This window comes from Hydra vulgaris, chromosome 06 (assembly GCF_038396675.1).
Source record: "Hydra vulgaris chromosome 06, alternate assembly HydraT2T_AEP".
Taxonomy (NCBI): domain Eukaryota; kingdom Metazoa; phylum Cnidaria; class Hydrozoa; order Anthoathecata; family Hydridae; genus Hydra; species Hydra vulgaris.
The window spans coordinates 36,244,671-36,263,614 of record NC_088925.1 but is presented as its reverse complement, the minus strand read 5'-3'; the positions used below and the strand labels follow the sequence as shown (position 1 = coordinate 36,263,614).

The window sequence follows — 18,944 nt, the reverse complement described above, 5'->3', positions numbered from 1 at the left end:
GCAGTTTTAAAAATTATAAAACTAACAATATAAGATTAACTATAAAACGCAAATAACATAAAAAGCATATATTTTATCAATATAAACAACAACAGCTGTATAGTATTTAAACCATTACAAATGTATAATATTCAAACCATTAAAAAAGTTAAATTCTCTTAAAGTTAAAAAATGGATATATATTAAATAGAACCCTATAATTCTAATGTCACGCCTATAGGAAATAGTGACGAAACGGTTTTAATAAACGTTCAAAAAACGACTTATGGACGAGTATTGAATGCGTTTATTTAAGGAGCTTTTTTCGCCCAAATGTAACGGTTTGACAGTAAAAAACCATTTATTTTCAACGCATTATTGCTTATTTACTCTTTTACAACTTGTTATAATGAGTTATAAAAGATTTAAATAAGAAATACTGGTTTGAAAATAAATGGATTAAAAATATCAAACAGTTACATTTGGATGGAATATAGTTTTTAAAAAGGAAAAATATCTCCTAACCAAACTTTGTATTTAATCGTTTAATGTTTTAATTGCAAAAAATTTATTAAATTTTACTAAAAAGACATGTTTATAATTTTAATTATAATAGCATTTTAAAAGCAATAATAATACAATAATAATTTAAAACACATATTCAATTTTAATGAGATTTAAAAAAATGACTTTTATATCTTTAGTCTTTCAATTGCCAGTTCGCCTACAAAAAAAGAAAGCCCTAACTAAGTTCATATTTAGATTATCATTTATTTGACCTTATTATAAATACCTTTAAAATATATTTTAACCTCTAAAGAAACTCAGAAAATTTAAATTAATATATTCGTAATTAAATTTGTTTTTCAACCGTTAAAGAATAATAAAATTTTTGAAACTGAATTAAACTACACATAATATATTCATATATTCCAAAAAGAATCTTATATATACATTATCTTTATGCTTTAAAACTAACATTTATCTAAATAAATATACCCAGTGGGCACATTGGAATAATGTTAACATTGGAATAATGATAACCCAACATTAGATTAATGTTAACCCAACGTTGCAACGTTGGTACAGCGTTAACTTAATGTTGAATTGAGCGTTAATTTAATGTTAAAAAAAATTATGGACTTTTGATTGTACAAAGTGGCCACCCTGAATTATTTAAAATATTTTTTCACTATTTATAATCCAGATATTTTGTTTTTACATTATTTTATTTTTATAATGTATAATAATCAAACCATTATGGATGGATTTTCCTGATTCTAGTCTATTTAGTGTTGAAGAGAGTTTTGAACTTTTTTTTAATTAAAAAAATTCTTTATAACCAAAAAATATTTAGTACATAAAAATAAAATAAAATTAAAAAGATACATTAATGTTTCATGCAAGAAAAAAAAAATACAAAAATGATTATTAACGCCAATAAAATGTTAACTTGTGATTATTAAATTAAATGTTTTTATAATAAATATAAACATATAATAAATATTTGAAAAAATGCAATGCAACTTAAGTTTACAATATAGTTTTTTAAAATTTATATTTTATACAATAAAATTTTTTTTTTTCTTCATGATTTTATATTGAATTATAAATAATTCAATATAAAATTATGAAAAAAAAAAAAAATTAATTTTTTATTTAATGCGATAAATGACTGATATTAACAATTTCATATCATCATATTAAAAAAACATTACATGCTATACTTTTGAATTCACTTTCAGCTGAGTAGTAGTAAATAATCACTTTCCATTTGTACATATAACCGTTGGTCCAATTCCATCAATTCAAGACCAAGTCTAAGTTCTTTACAATAATATTTAGTATGGGTAAAAATAATTAAACATAAAAAAACTCTAAGCATTTATTTCTAGGTCTTTTTAGAGTTTCCTTAATATAAAAATTATACACGCTTTTATACAATATATCAATACAATGAGCTTTTGGCAGGAAACACGACATCTAGAGGCACCAGATGTAGAGGTATGAGATCTAGAGGTACCAGATGTAGAGGTACGAGATTTAGAGGTACCAGATGTAGAGGTACCAGATGTCTTTATCCAGTAATGATGCGGTACAAAATGGTACAGAAAATAAAGATGTTGAAATCAAGTAACCAAAGCTGAACTATACGAATTAAAAACATCATAAAGGTCCTTTTGATAAATCATGTCGTATTTTAAAAGGTGGAAAACAGAAAGCATTTTGCTTATCAAAAGTTTTGACGGAAGAAAAGCCAGGAATATTAAAATGGCTTTTGTATTTTTAAAAGTAAACATGTTTATAATTTTCTTATTTTTAACATTATTGACTTTTATCCTTCTATCAATGAAAGTCCTTTAAATGGCGAGATAAAATGAGAAATATGTAACCATTAAAAACAAAGATAAACTAATAATAAAACAAGTTCGAAAATTGTTGTTGATTAATATTGAACAGCATTTGAACAGTGGTTTGTTTTGATGTTGCAATGGATGCTTTTACTGCTCAGAGGTATGTGAGCATGATGGAGTTTTTCTTCTTTTTTCAGCTATCTGAGGATTATAATAAAATAGATTTTGGCTTATACCGAGAGAATGGATTAGAGGTTTGCACGGAAACAATAAAAAAAACATGTTATTCCAATTTTTAGAATGATCTTTCCGATCTTTCTTTCTCTATTCAATGCAACATGAATGTTGTGAACTTATTTGATGTAACACTTAATTTCAATGATCAATTATTTAGATCTTTTTGTAAACCAAATGATGAACTAAATTACATACATGTTGGTTCCAATCACCTTCCTAGCATACTAAAGCAACTTCCTTGTTCTGTAGAATTAAGGCTGTCAGCTGATTCATCTAATGAAAGTATTTCTCCCCCCCCCCCCCCTAATAAAGTAAAAATGTTTCTACCAATATTGATTAAGTCTTTTTGGATTTAATAGTCAAGCATTTTCTAGTTGGCCATAGACACTACAAGTTTTTTAATAGAAATACTATATAGGAGAGTTACAGTTGTATGCCAAACATCAAGCTATTTGTCAGCTTACTTAACCATCATGTAATGAAAAACAACACCCCAGATTGCAATAAAAATTGCAACTGCGTTATTAAAAGCAAGTACCCTTTAAATCAACATTGCCTTGTAAATGACAAAGTATATCAAGCCAATTTATATCTTTTTTCTTATCTTTTTTTGTTTTGTTTTGACGACGGAGAACATTTCACTGTAACTATATTTTTAACAGGTTTTTTATTTCTTATTTTGTTTTACATTGGTGATGATTTTCTTTAGACATGAAACTATTAGCACCATAAAAAATGCATTTTCTTTGTTTATATATATATATATATATGTATCTTTTCTTTGTTATATATATATATATATATATATATATATATACATATATATAATCTACTTATTTCAATTAAGACATAAAATAATTCATCTTGGCTTTCATTTAACAATTAACACTTTATAACTTTAAATTGACTTTATATCTTTAATTAAACACCGGGGTTGGACGTCTAAATTTTATATATTTTTTCCAAATCCTTCTAATAATAATTACATAATCTTTAGAAAGATGTAACTACATCTAGTAATTTTTCTCCAATTCCAACAACAACTGAAAAAATTTCCTTATGATGTTTTTTTTGTTTTGTTTTGTTCTTTTTATTACATTTTAAAAAGCATTTCGTTACAATATTTAAAATACAAATATATAATAATAAAATATATAATATGTAATTACATCTGAAAAAAATCTTATATGAAACTACATCTGGTTAAAATAATGCATTTATATTATTTTTTCAGATGTAACTACATCTGAAAAAAGCCATATTTAAAACTACATTTGGTTACAATAATGCATTTTTATTTAACAATTTTTTCCAAACGTAACTACATCTGAAAAAAACCATATATAAAACTGCATCTGGTTAAAATAATGCGTTATTATTTAATAATTTTTTCCAGATGTAACTACATCTGGAAAAAACCATATATGTAAGAAGATCTTGTTAAAACAATGCATTATAATTTGATAATTTCATAAAATCCTGTAGTTATATTTTTTATAACTGAAAAGGTGTGACTACGTCTTTAGAATTCGCAGATGTAGTTGCACAAATGTAGTTATTCTTAACATAATTGAAAAGGTGTAACTGTATCTATAAAATTTCCAGAAGTTGTTGCATAGATGTTGTTATACTTAGATAATTGGTAGGATGCAACTGCATCTGTAGTAATCATATACTTTTCATACAAATGTTATTAAACATTAATGAAATTTAAGGAGATCTTGGACAGATGTAGCTACACATCATTATATTTACAGGTGTTGTAGGACAGATGTTATTAAACAGAGCAAAAACTAATGCTATTACCCTTACCCGAAACTCTTAGGTGCTTAATGGGGGAGGGGAGCGGTTGGAGGACGTTTATTAATTAATATAGAAAAAAAAATTTGAAAAAATGTAAATCAGTGACTAGCTATAATAAGGCATTAAAAATCGTCAAAAAATTATTTTAAATAATTTTGATTTGTCGATATTAATAAACGTTTATTTCTCACCATAATTTAAAATTTATGTGAGTATAATAAATTATAAGGAATTATATTAAAACAGCGGTAAAAAAAATGCGCATTTGACCTTCAGCCACACTCTAGGTTATATTTCCCCCTTCCTTATGTTAAGCACCCGAGAGCAATTAAATAAAAAATGGTTTCGCAATATTCATTTTTCAAAAAAAAAAATGTTTCTTTTAAGTGTGCAAACTTATGTAATTAAGTAGAGACGTTATCTCAAATCTCTCCATCATAGATAAAAGAGGCATTATCCTAATTTTCTACGTGTATTTTCATGCTTTGATACATTTTTCTGAAATTGAAAAACCTATTTACTAGATTTTAGAAATATTTCAGCAGTAGTGATCTGTGAAACGGGCATGTGAAATATGGTAGGTCGCTTTCACACCTACCATTTATATACTAATTTCTTTGTAGCCTATTTATTTCAATAGGGTTTAGTAAATGGTAGAAAATAATGGTTGAAATATTTTCAATTCTCAGTTGTATTAAGCCACTCTTTCCTGTTTATCGTACTGGTAAGCATAGTTATTTTAAAGCTAAATGAAAAAAAAAAGAAAAATTAAAGTGTATACATTTGCAACCAAAGTTAACACAACGTAACAAATTTAGTTCTCTAAAACGCCCAAATACGTCATAAATCTAAAATAAAAAAAGTAAAGAAATTATGATGTATAAAAATAAAAGTACATCACATAAAAAACCTGGATATCGATATACCTGTTTTCGGTAACCTGTAGCAACAGGTTACCAACACACCAGTTGTTAGCAGTGGGGTGGCTACAACAAGACTAGAATACAACAACACCAGTTGTTAGCAGTGGCGTTGCTCGGGGATGCAGTCCGCACCATCAGGTGGGTGAGACTAAAATGAATAAAAAGCAAATATACTACACTTTTTTTTCTATAGATTCATATTTTTTATTTTCAGAAATTTTTAGATATGGAGGATTTTTTTTAGTTTTTAGTCTTTTGGGGTGACACCAAAAGTATTACCGCTCCGGGTGACACCAACTCAATAATGTCACTGGTTATTGGTGCTGCTAAATAGTGTAATAAAACATTAAAGAAATCACAACTTTAAAGAAATTACAGCTTCTGTTAAAGTAGCAGTTTCCATTAATAAAATTAGAACTAATATTTATTGTCAACAGCGACGATGATCTCTCAATATAATTATGCGATAGTAAATAAAGTTTATTAAAACAAAACAAAAAAAATCACAAAATTTAAAAACAGATAAACTGTATGATGAGATCTTTTTGCAATGGTTTCAAGATATTTGTTAAAAAGCTATTTTGTTTAAAAGTGCAAACCTATTAACAACAGTAAAGAAAAAAAACAAATTGTGTAATAAACAAATGTAGCATTTTGCTATTTTTATAAATATTTGATAGCAAAATGTTGTCTTGGCTTTTAATGAATGATTAGAAGCAGTGGGTTCCAGTAATAAAACTAAGCAATTTATGTTTTTTTTTTATGATTAAAAACGATAATTTAGGAGTTTACCATATTTTGTAACTCTCTTACTTTTAGTATGCAATGTGTTTATTAAACGCGAAATTATTAATGCATATTTTTCTTTTATTAATGCTGTTTTTTTCTAAATATAAAGCTAAAAATTTTTTGTCTTAAATGATGTTTTGTTAGGCATACGTTTTATAAGCATAAAATCTTCAATTACGCTAGCATCTGTTGAGGTTATCCTTCGCTGTTGCTGACTTTCATGTTAAGTTAATTTATTCAGTGTATTAATGTACAATTTTGGAAATGCTTTAATTAATTAAGAACAAATGATTTAGAAGTATTGTTTTGAAAAGTACTATTTTCAAAATAAATTACTTATAACCTTTTTTCAAAAAATTTGCATCAAAATACATAAGTTAAAGTTTATTTTATTAATGCGCCAACGTATTTTTTTCAGACACCATTGGAATGTTTAGCGCAAGGCCTGTATATTAGGGTGGAGTGAATTTTAGTTTTTTTTACAATTCGTTTAGCCTGGGTGTGCAAAAGTTGTCTATTCATTTCAGAAATACTCTGGAAAAATATCAATGCTCTAGGAAATTATCTTGAGGTTCCTCAAGACCTCTAAAATTTTAATGGGTCCCTAATATTCTGTAAAAAAAAGTTTTCAAAAGTATGTCATATTGGGTCTCAAAAGAAGCAAAATTTTATAAAAATTTCAAAAATAACAATTATTTAAAAGAAAAAAATTGTTATTTTACAGTTTATTGCAGAAAAAATGACCTTTTAAACTAAAAATGAAAAAAGTTTATTTTTTTTAATTATAATTTCAAAAAAATCTTAAATAATAATTTTTATAAAATTTTGCTTCTTTTGAGACCCAACATGACATACTTTTGAAAAATTTTTTTTTACATAATGTTAGGGACCCATTAAAATTTTAAAGGTCTTGAGGCACCTCAAGATAATTTCCTAGAGCATTGATATTTTTCTAGAGTATTTCTGAAATGAATAGACAACTTTTGCACACCCAGGCTAAACGAATTGTAAAAAAAACTAAAATTCACTCCACCCTACTGTATATGTAATATATATTATATATACATTAAAAAAAAAAAATTATACATATATACATAAAATTTTATATGTATGTACATAAAATTATATATATGTAAAAGCAAAAAGTATGATGTTTTTCCATTTAACTTTTTTAACTGGTATTTAACTGGTCCTATACAAATAAGTATACATACAGTATGATACTTATTTGTATAGGTATATATTAGGGTTGGCCACAATATCAAACAAATTTTCAAAATTGGTAATTCTGCTACTAGCTGCATCGAATACTGTTCCTTTTACTCTAAAAAACATTTTTTGTTATGAAAATATTCTTGTAGCACATCTCTAAGTACTGCCGCATTTCATTTTTAATGTGAATTTGAAATCTAAACGAAAAACACAAATCCTCCATCATACTTGATCCGTTATTTAATTTAAATGGTTAAATACAAACAAATATTAGCGTTTTTTGTAAACAAACAGAATATGCGCTGTTTTTTATAATGCGAAATTTTTAAATCAGACTTAATTTTGCTTATGCAAAAAGTGCTAAGAGTTTAACAAAGATGCCTGAGTATCTTCCTAATAAGATATTCATATTTTAATCCTTTTTTTGTGAAACAAAACAAAACAAAAATCTTTTGTTCTGATACTTACAGATTTTTATTTTACAACACAATAACTTTATTTAGTGGTTTTCATACAATAAATAGGCACCTGTAAGAGTTGCGGTATTCGTTGAATTGTGTTCAAAAATATGTGTAACTTAAATTAAAACTCATTATGTTTATCTTTTGTTTATTTTTTTACAAATTGTAGGCCTAGATGCTTACTTACATACGTACTGACTATTTATTATTATCAGCCAGGTTATTGTCTATATAATTAGATAATTAAGTGGTTAATACTATATGCTTATCTTTTTTTCAATTCCAGTTTATGTAATTCAAAGTAAATATTTGATAAAGAAAATGTCACTAATTAAACTAAAAAAAAATAACATTGAACCAACCAAATTAAAAAAGTCGGTAAAAAAAAAATACTTGAAAGTATTGAAGTCAACTAACAAAATATGGTTGGTTAGATATCCGTTAGAAGATTTAAAAACAAGCTCTTTGCCCACTACCAGAAATGTTTATAAATTTTTCAGGTTAGGCTTAATACTATATTAAGGCTGAAGTTATAACTTTATGTTTTTGAAAGTTTATTTAAGGTTTTAAATTATTTGCATCATCCATTTCAAGGTATCACTAGCAAGTTATTGATAGCTCTTATGAAGAGTTTACTAAAGTTAGGGAGGCATTGCACACTCAAAGCAACATTTCGAAATCTAAGTTAGCTGCATTGCTTACTATTAAATCAGTCAAGCTCTTTTGGGATAAGGTTGGCATTCCTTATAAACAAGACAAGCACAGTATTGACAATATTTTAAGGCTACATGACAAATGGAGGTTGCTTGCAAAATTTAAAAATAGGATTTCTAATAAGAAGAGTTTACTTGAACAAAACTTTATTCAATAATTAGATGGCATTTTTGATATTAGTTCTCCGAATTGGAAAGATGACATTAGAAAAACCAAATCAGGATGCAGATGAACATATTGCCTGGTTTACAGCTCTTAAAAATGGAATAAAAACTGGAGGAATTGCTGTAAAGGATAATTTGTTAGATTCTAGTGTCAGGAGAAAAAAGAAAGAATCAAAAAGAAACAGGTGGCAACTGAAAAAGAAAAAAGAAGAAAAATAGATGATGAAGAAACTGTTAAGTTGGTTGTTATAGTAGTGACTCAGATGAATATTCTCATGTCACTAAATCTAGTCATTCTATGAGTTCTGCATCTCCAAACTCTCCTAAAAGTGATCCTGAGTTTAATATTTATAAAAAGCAGCAAGGAAGAAAAAAAGATACCGGATCAGATAATATCTCACTGGTTTTGCCAAAAAACTTCCTTTCTCACCCAATGATAACAGCAACTGCAGTTAGAACTAAGTTATCAAATCCTCAGCTGATGATGAATACTTCTGCAATTTTGGTTTTAGGTTCGTTTTTTTACTAATAAATAAACAAGATTATTGTATACAATTTTAAAAAGAAATATATACTTTTTAATTTTATACAAGTAGTGTTAAACCTGACGATGTTAGCCTTTCAATAAATACTATAAGAAGATCAAAAAAGCTAAATAGGCAAGTAATGGCAAGGAAAATAATAACAGAATTTCAAAATAAGATTAAATCAGATTATTTGATACTTCATTGAGACAAAAAACTTTTAAAACAAATCTCAGGGCAAAGGTTTGAGTATTTAACTGTTTTGGTCAGTGGTTTTCCTAATTGGGTTGAAGGAAAAATATTATCAATAAAACCTATACAGTCTGGTACAGGACTTTCTATTTGAAAAGGAATCTTGGAAGACTTAGAGAAATGGGATCTCAAAGCCAACATTGTTGCCCAGGTTTTTGATACGACTGCATGTAATACAGGAGTTAAAAATGGAGCTGCAACTCTTTTAGAAGATTGTAAATCAACGAAAACTTTTCTTTGGCTAGCTTGTCGCCATCACATTTTAGAATTGATCTTGGGAGCATTTTGGAACTCCTTATTTGAAAAAGAAAAAAAATGCTAATTATAATATAGATTTCAAAGATTTTTAACAAGAATGGATTTGCGCAGAGAAGGTTCCACTAAAAAAACTAAACAGGTTTCTAGATCTTGAAAATTCTTACCTTAAAACAAAAGCAGACGAAACTCGTGTGTTTTTAGAGAAAAAGTTAAATGTAAGCATCGTCCAGGTGATTATAAGGAAGCTGCAAAGTTAACACTTTATCTTTTAGGCGGACAAAAACTAAAATCTGGAAAACCTGTGGAGCAAATCATCATGCCAGATGGATGTCACACTTATTATATGCACCAAAGATGTTCATCTTTAAAGAAGATTCACTCTATTCTGTAGCAAAGTTAATAATCTTTTTGACTTTCAGCTCAGTTTTATATGTTAAAGCTTGGTTAGAAGCAACAAAAGGCTCTGATGTACCCATTAACGATATTCATTTACACAATGATCTAGGCGCTCTGGGGCATATCTCAGGCTTTTCTAATGCAACTCAGAAAGCTCAAGAAGTTCTTAACAGGCACTCACGGTATCTAACTGAGGAGGTGTCAGCCTTCAGTCTCTTTTCTAATAAGGTTTCTGCTAAAGAAAAGGCTAATATTGCGTTAAAAATGATAAATGCGGAAAAGCCACTGGCTATCAACTCTGGAAAACCTAATCTTCCATCTATTCACAAGAACTCAGAAATATTATCATATATTGGGAAAAGATCTTGGTTGCTCTTTCATAACTTAAACGATAACGGTAAATGGCTCAAACTTCCTCTTTTAGAATGGTAGGAAGATGGAAACTTTTTAAAGATGAAACAACTTATTAAAACAGTCAAGGTTACAAACGATGTTGCAGAGCGAGTAATCAAGTTATGTTCGGATTATCTTCAGATACCCACAAAGGTGAGACAAAGGTATTTTAAAAAAGTATTTAAAATTTTATTCAGATGTTTTATACAGAATGTTTGGCTAATTTTAGGATGAGGAGGTACGAAACAAAATAATAGAAGTTGTTGAAAATCATACAAAACTTGTAGGTAATTTCAATAAGAAAGAGTTATTCTCTGACCTTGTTCAATTCAAGTAATAATTTCCGTTATACCATGCATCACTGCACCAGATAGCACCTTGGTTATATAGAATAAATAATTCGTTTTTTAATGTTAAATCATATTTTGTGTGATAATTAAAGCATTTTAAACATTTGGAATAGATGCTAAACGTTTCCCAATCCCACATCACCTAATTTTTTCTAATGATATTTTTGCGTAAAAACACAATTCATTAAATAAAATGCGGCAGTACTTAAAAACATCCTAGAAAACTTTTTTTTTACAATAATAATTTTTATATGGTGAGGAACAACTTTTTATGCAGCCACGTGTAATTTTCAAATTTTTTAGATTTTGGCCAACTCTAGTATATATGCATAAATATTTGTATATTCTATACATAAAGAAATCTACTGACTTGTATGATATTTAAACAAGTCAAAAGATTTGTTTATGTATTTGTTATAACTTTCTTATAGAAAAATAATGGGGCTTTCATTCTTTTTAGTGTGGTTTTAATTGGATAAACATTATAGCCACATATGGAACGCACCAACGCCATCCCTTAAAGGAGAGTGGTAAATAAATGGCTAACATATGGTTACCACACGTGGGCCATATGAAACTTTTGCGCGAAAATGAAGTCTGGCTTTCATTCTTATTTAGTATGGTTTTAATGGGATAAATATTATAATTACATATGGAACGTACCAACGCCATCCCATAACAGAGAGTGGTAAGTATATGGTTAACATGCAATTGTCATATATAGCCCAATTTCTTGTCGGGCAACAATATCACAGTTAAATCTAAAAAAGTTAAACAAGAAAATAGCGACTTGTGCAGGAATGAAGAGCTGGAACTGATATATTTATAATGAAAGAGTTAAAACAATGATCCATTGTTCGTTTCTCGACTATCTATTTCTTGTGACCAGAGTAAAACAAAAAAAAAAAGTTTCTGTTATTAGTATTTTTTATTTAGAAGCAACCTTCTTGAATACACTGACTTTCATATTGAGGTGAAAAATAACTTTTAACCCTATTTTTTACATCGTATTACCATCAAATAGCATCTGATTAAGATGTAAAACATTGCCTTGATTTTATGCACAAGAAATTTATTCAAAATAGCTTAATATACTCTTTTAGTCAAATACTCTTAAATATTTTTGCATGCAATATTTAAATTCATAGTTAACTACAGCAGTTAAGGGTTAAAATGGTTAAAATGTTCATTAGAAACCGTAAGCTATGATTCTCTGCTGCCTAATCTAATAAATCAAGTTATGGTAGCAGTTCTTTAAAGATGCTCACTGTTCAGATATGTTATTCAGCACAATCTTTCTATGAACTCTGGATGATTATTTTTTTGTTTAAACCTTGACTATGCTTATAAATGCTGGATTAAGGGACCCCGAAATAGTTTTAAGGACCTCTTTTTTTTCCAAAAATATTGCCCCGGGCCCCAAAAAGTCTTAATCCGCTACTGTATGGGGAGGGGCAATAGGTCAAATATTAGTGGGTCAAAACTTTTTGTCAAAGGAACTTACGCTTAAAATACGGATAACAAATTAGGTCTTTTCTACCTTTTTTTTTCATATCTTAATTTGGAATCGTTTTTTTCTAAAAACTAACTTCAAAATTATTTATTTGAAAAACTATTGGGGGGAGGAGGCAAATTCCCTTGCTGCCTCCCCGGTTACTACGTGCCTGGTTTTGTAATTATACAAACCCAAAAATAAAAACAACTATTTAAAATTTAGTTCTAAGATAAATGTAACAATAAAAAGATTGGTTGCTATGGGCGTAGCTAAGTAAGTTTCTTAACTCATAATCAAAAAAACTAATTTTTTAACTATTTTTTGTTATTAAAACCATATCATGGTATATATGGTTGAAAAGCCAGTTAAATTTTATAAAAAGTTAGTTTTTAAATGAAAATTAATTTTTTCAATGGAAATTGCTAAGTTTTTGCCGTATTACCACCGTAAGTTTTTACCGTATTACCGTTTTACTACTATAAGGTTTTTCAGCTCGCGATTTACTGTTAAGAAAATTGTTTTTATATTGGAATGGGTATAAAAAAGATTAGTGTCATTAGCAAAAAGAACAAAATTAGGCATATTTGAGGATAGGTAGATATCATTTACGAAAATCAGAAATAATAAGGGTCAAGAATAGAGCATTGAGGAACTTCACAGCTTATTGTTTCTAACTTTGTACACGTTGAATCATAAGATACTCCTTGTTTTCTATTTTTAACGTAACTTTGTAGCTTATATTTTTAAAATCGAATTAAGGAAAAAGTTTAAAGTTGATCACTTTCTTGCTGAAAAAAATTCTATTAACACAACCTATACCATTATACGACGCGCTGAAAATAATTATGTGCACCAGAGAGTCCCTGGAAGTGGCAAGATAGCTAAAATAATGACAAAAAGGAACATTGAAAGTCTTGAATCAATGTTTGATCACAAAGAAGGCTTATCGTAAACACGCAGCTCGGAAATTTAAGTGCAGCCAAATATATATCAGCATAAGATTAAAAACTAAGCCCTTAATCATGCCAAAGGAGAATGGAAATGATATTTATTATTTAAGTGATGTTTCTCAAACACCAACAAGTGTCAAACTCAACTCCACTGCAAAATATGAAAAGAAATTACTCGTTTGAATTTGATTTTCCATAAAAGTATCTCTTTGTCAGAGAAAGCAGCAAAAACATATCAAATAGCAAAAACAAAAGCAGCAAAGATATATGGTGGCATGAAAAGTTTTTAATAATTAACATTATAAATAAATAACTAATCAAGCATCTGCATTAAAATATAATAAAAACTTAATGACTAGTAAATTTAATAATAATGATAGTCATCAAATCGATATTAAATTTATATTTATAGAATTATTATATATATATATATTTTTTATTATTTTTATTTTAAATATCTTTGCTTCCAACAAGGCTGCAAGCAATCACTAACTAGAGTTGGAAGTTACTGGAGGAGAAAAGATGAAGATTGTAGAGCAAGATAAGGATTGACAGACGACTTAAAGGATTGCAAATTATATAAAGAGCAGTGCCCTTATAGTATTTGTAGAAAAGAGAAAGAAAAGCAACATTACGACGATGTGATAATGATTGGAGGTTGGCTGTTAGAACAGGTCCAACTATGTTTACAATGCGTTTTCCCACTTAGTCTAAAAGAGAAAGCGCATCATTAGAAAATCTATCCCAGATATGGCAACAGTATTCCATACAAGAACGGATTTAAGATTTATAGAGATAAAGAATAGAATCCGGAGTCAGAAAGTGTCGAGCTCGATAAAGAGAGGCAATCTCGGCAGATGCTAATTTTGCAACGGATTTGATATACGGTTTCCAAGAAGGATTGGAAGTAAGAGTTAATCCTAGAAGATGAAGGGTAGATGACTCATTGAGTACATTACCGTTCATAAATATAGAAAGATCTAAATTATTGCGATAACGATTGGCTGAAAAATTGAGTTTCATCTGAATTAAAGTTCACCAGCCACTGTGAGCCCCATGCTGTAGCAGAAGTGAGGTCCTTTTCAAGCTCAGAAACCCCCTCCAAGCAATCAGAGAGTGTTGGCTTCTTATCATGACAAGAATAAATGGTAGTATCATCAGCGAACAATGCCACCTTAGATGTGAGAATATCTGGAAGATCTTTAATGTAAGTTAATAAGAGTATAGAGTCAAGGATTGAACCTTGAGGAACCCCTGAAGTTACAGAATAAGAAAAGAGTGCTGTCAATCAAGGACAAATTTTATGCTACGATTGGAAAGGAAGGATTCAATAATCTTAAAGATGTTGTCAGATACACCATAAGAAGAAAGCTTATGGAGAAGACCAGCATGCCAAACTTTATCAAAAGCTTTAGAAATATCAAGAGCGATTGCCTTAATCTCTCCACCTTTATCTAATGTACGATAAAACCTATCGGTTATTATTGTTAGCAAATTAGCTGTAGAATGAGAAGATCAAAATCCATATTGATGATCAGAAAGTAAGTTATCAGGTTCAAGATAAGTGATTAAGTGTTTGTTAATTGAAGATTCAAAACCCTTACTTATGATAGGAAGAAGACTAATGGGACGGTAGTTAGACAAATCAGATCGCTCTCCAGAATTTTTGAAAATAGGGACAACAGATACCGCTTTCCTGCAGGCTAGAAAACAAGACTCTGATAAGCACTTTTTGAATAGTTTTGAAAGTATAGACAATAGCTCCGAAGAAAAGTTCTGCAAGACTATAAAAGGTATGTTGTCCGGGCCACAAGCTGTAGAAGAGTCTATGCAGGAAATCACTTTAGATACAGAAGCTGGAGTGATACGAATGTCATGCAATGGATCAACCTGTTTGACGGCTACATCAAATAAAACGCAACAAGTAGAATCTAGAGATGATAATGATGAAAAGTTCAACAAACAGTTTAGCAAACAATTCAGCTTTGTCTTTATGTGAGGTGATAAAGTCTGAACCATACAAGTGAGGTGGAATTAAAGAGTTGCCCTAATTATTGATACAACTAAAGATTCTCCAGAAGTCACGAAAGCCTAATTTTTGTGATGAAATACAAGATTTCATGACCTGAGAATAGCGGGCTTTGGCGTTAGACTAAACCTTTTTACAATGGTTTCTAACAGTAAAAAACAGACGTCTGTTTTCTGGATAATTGTTTTGCTGATAGATATGGAAGTAACGGTTTCGATTGGCAATTTCAGCAACACAATGTGAGGAAAACCATGGAGAAGAGTGAGGCTTGACCTGGAATCGTTGAGAATAAAAAGGAATATAAGATTCCATGCCTGCCTGAATCCAAAAAGTTATATTAGAAGCACATTTTTCAGCAGGAAGACGAAAGATTTCTAACTAAGAGCCATCACGAAGAAAATCACGGAAAGTCCCAGTCAATTTAAAGTAGTTGTAAGAGATACGATGATAGGGAGATTCTGATGATAAAAAAGAATGAGATATCAGTTTTAGAGAGATCAAACCGTGATCAGAAACACTTAAGGGTGAATGTGGAGAAACTGAGCACTGACTAAGATCAGAAACAAGACATACGTCGAGTAAAGAAGATAAATGATTCGGGTTGTCTAGAGAACAAGTTGGAATGTTGACTAATTGAGTTAGAAATTGAGAAAGTTAAAAGTTGTGGGCTGTAGTGTCTGCAGAGTCACTGACACAAGAACCAAGCCATTAAGTGTGATGATCATTAAAGTTACCGACAACAACTATATTAGCTGATGGATAAAGAGAGAGTGCTAGGTCAATATGATCAGAAATAACTTCAAAAAGAGTGCAGTCTTGAGATGAAGGAGAGCAATATAGAACAAAAAGAAAGGCGATAGAGTGAAGTGGTACTAAACAAAAGCACACGAAAGAATAGTCTGTGGATTCAAACCTTATTCTTGACAAATGTGTGAATTTTTGCAAATGTAAATGCCCAGACGAAGCAAGTGACTATTGGAGTTTTTATGAATTAAAGGAAGATGACCATCAACTCTAAGATCACAAGATGAGACAGCTGAAGTCAAATTAGTCTCACAAAGAGCAAGAGGTCTGGTGAACTTTGCAAAAGATAAGACTCAGCAGAAAAAAAGTTACTTCAAAGACCACGAATAATAGTAAATGATAGATTTAGAGAACTTGATGATTATGATGATAGTTTTTTTGTGTTTTATAGTTTTTGGTACTTTATTCATTTTTAAATTTGTTAAAGAACTTGACTCAAAGCATAGATAGTACTCAATACACTATTTAATAGCCCAAGCGATTGCCTCATTACCATTAATAAACCCTAAGCCGTAACAAAGGGCTCCAAATGTGGCCTTGACAATGTACACCAGAGTACAAACAGGGACACCATTCATGCGCAACATGGCACTGTTAATACTTTGATATTTTTTAGCTGTTAATGGAATCAGCCTCTCTGAGGGCTACCACAGAGTTCGGAAACCTGACTACCAGCTGGCCTCAAAACCATAAAACTGAGTTTGTACCCTCCTAAGGAGATAATAGAGTTAGTTGCCTAGTCATAAAAACAGAGACACAAGAAAAACCCATGTATTGTGTCAAGAAAATCCAGCATTCGACATCCTTAACTGGAAACAATGTATTAAAATACATCTGCGCCAGCCTAATAGATGAAGAATATATATATATATATATATATATATATATATATATATATTATATATATATATATATATATATACATATATATATATATTATATCTATAATATATATATATATATATATATATATATATATATATATATATATATATATATATATATATATATATATATATATATATATATATATATATATATATGTATATATATATATATATATATATATATATATATATATATATATATATATATATATATATATATATATATATATATATATATATATATATATATATATATATATATATATATATATATATATATATATATATATATATATATATATATATATATATATATATATGTATATACATATATATATATATTTTAATTGATAATTATCAATTAAAAATTAATTAAACATTGAGATAAAATTATTAAAATAAATTATTAAATTATTAAATTAAATCATTGAGATTTTTAAAAAAATTTTAAATGCCGGAAATATATTATTTCCTTACATTACTTTTTCATTATTTTTGAACATTATATATAAAAATACTACTAAGGACATTTTTTAAAAATTAAAAGATGATCAATTCTAAAGATAATCAAGAATAATAAAATTGGCGTTTTTTTGTTATTTTCAATTATGCTCTGACAACTCTATTCAGAGTTGTTACGACATAATATGTCTGGCATATCTGTCGACATATTTTCAGACATATTTTCTGCCGACATAAAATATGTCCCACATATTTTCGATTGACATATTTTAACATAATTTTATGTCTGAATTATTTTCTGCTGACATAAAATATGTCAGACATATTTTCTGTCGACATATTTTGACATAATTTTATGACTGAATTATTTTCTGCTGACATAAAATATGTCAGACATATTTTCTATCGACATATTTTGACATAATTTTATGTCTGAATTATTTTCTGCTGACATAAAATATGTAAGGATATATTTTCTTTGGACATATTTTGACAATTTTATATCTGAATTATTTGCTGTTCTTGAAGAAAAAATCAATCTAACAAATTTACTGCGCATTTTAACTTAATTTACAGAGTTAAGTAAAAATAGTTTAACAAATTTGTTGCTATTTTGCTATCAATTATAATTGAAGGTCAACAAAAAAAAAATTTTTATCTGGTGCCGAACAAACAATTTGTTTTTTGGATTGCATTTCACATTTTGATTTCAAGTATGCAACTCATTTTTTACCATCACGTGAAGTTGTAAAGATATTTGGGTTCAGATCTTTAATATTTGGGGTAAAGTCCCTAATATTGTCAAAAAAAAAGTTGTTCAAAAGTATGTCAACTTGGGTCTCAAAAAAAGCGTATTTTAGAAGACAGTATAGAGATTTTAGAAAACATAAAAATTTTTCCTTAAAATTTTTTGGCAAAAAAATTATTTGAAAAAATGCTAAAAACTCTTTAAAAAATGTCAACAAAATGTTTTTCAGCAATAATACAAAAAATACTTAATTTTATTACAAACGAATAACATCTTTAAAATCTCTATGAAAATACGCTTCTTTTGAGACTCCGGTTGACATACTTTTCAATAACTTTTTTTTCTACAATATTAGGGACTTTTCCCCAAATTCTAAAGATTTAAACCCAAATATCTTTACAACTTGACGTGATGGTAAAAAATGAGTTGTATATTTGAAATCAAAATAAGAAATCCTACATAAAAAACAAATTGTTTTCTTGGCACCAGAAAAAAATTTTATTTTTGTTGACCTGTGTTATGCTTCATAAAACTTTTATTTTAAATCCTATAAGCAAATACCTTTCGTTTCATAAAGGTCTTTTTCTGCCCTTTTTTAGCGATGTATCATTTGATAGTATTGACAAAGTATTTTTAGCGATGTATCATTTGAGAGTATCGACTAGTATTGATGCATCATTTGATAGTATTTGATAGTGTTTGATAGTATGGATTAGTATTGGCGATTTCCCTTATTAGAATGTAAAAACCATCTCAAGCT

At 28.5% G+C, this 18,944-nt stretch overlaps 1 long non-coding RNA gene across 1 annotated transcript; it reads right to left on the bottom strand.

The window, feature by feature from the left end:
* Window positions 1-4,907: 4,907 nt before the first annotated feature.
* On the bottom strand, window positions 4,908-18,936 carry LOC136081016 (uncharacterized). The gene is made up of 3 exons (XR_010638815.1): window positions 18,746-18,936; window positions 5,300-5,444; window positions 4,908-5,221 (listed from the first exon to the last, which is right to left on the bottom strand). It is a non-coding gene; the product is annotated as an uncharacterized LOC136081016 (long non-coding RNA).
* Between the last annotated feature and the right edge of the window lie 8 nt (window positions 18,937-18,944).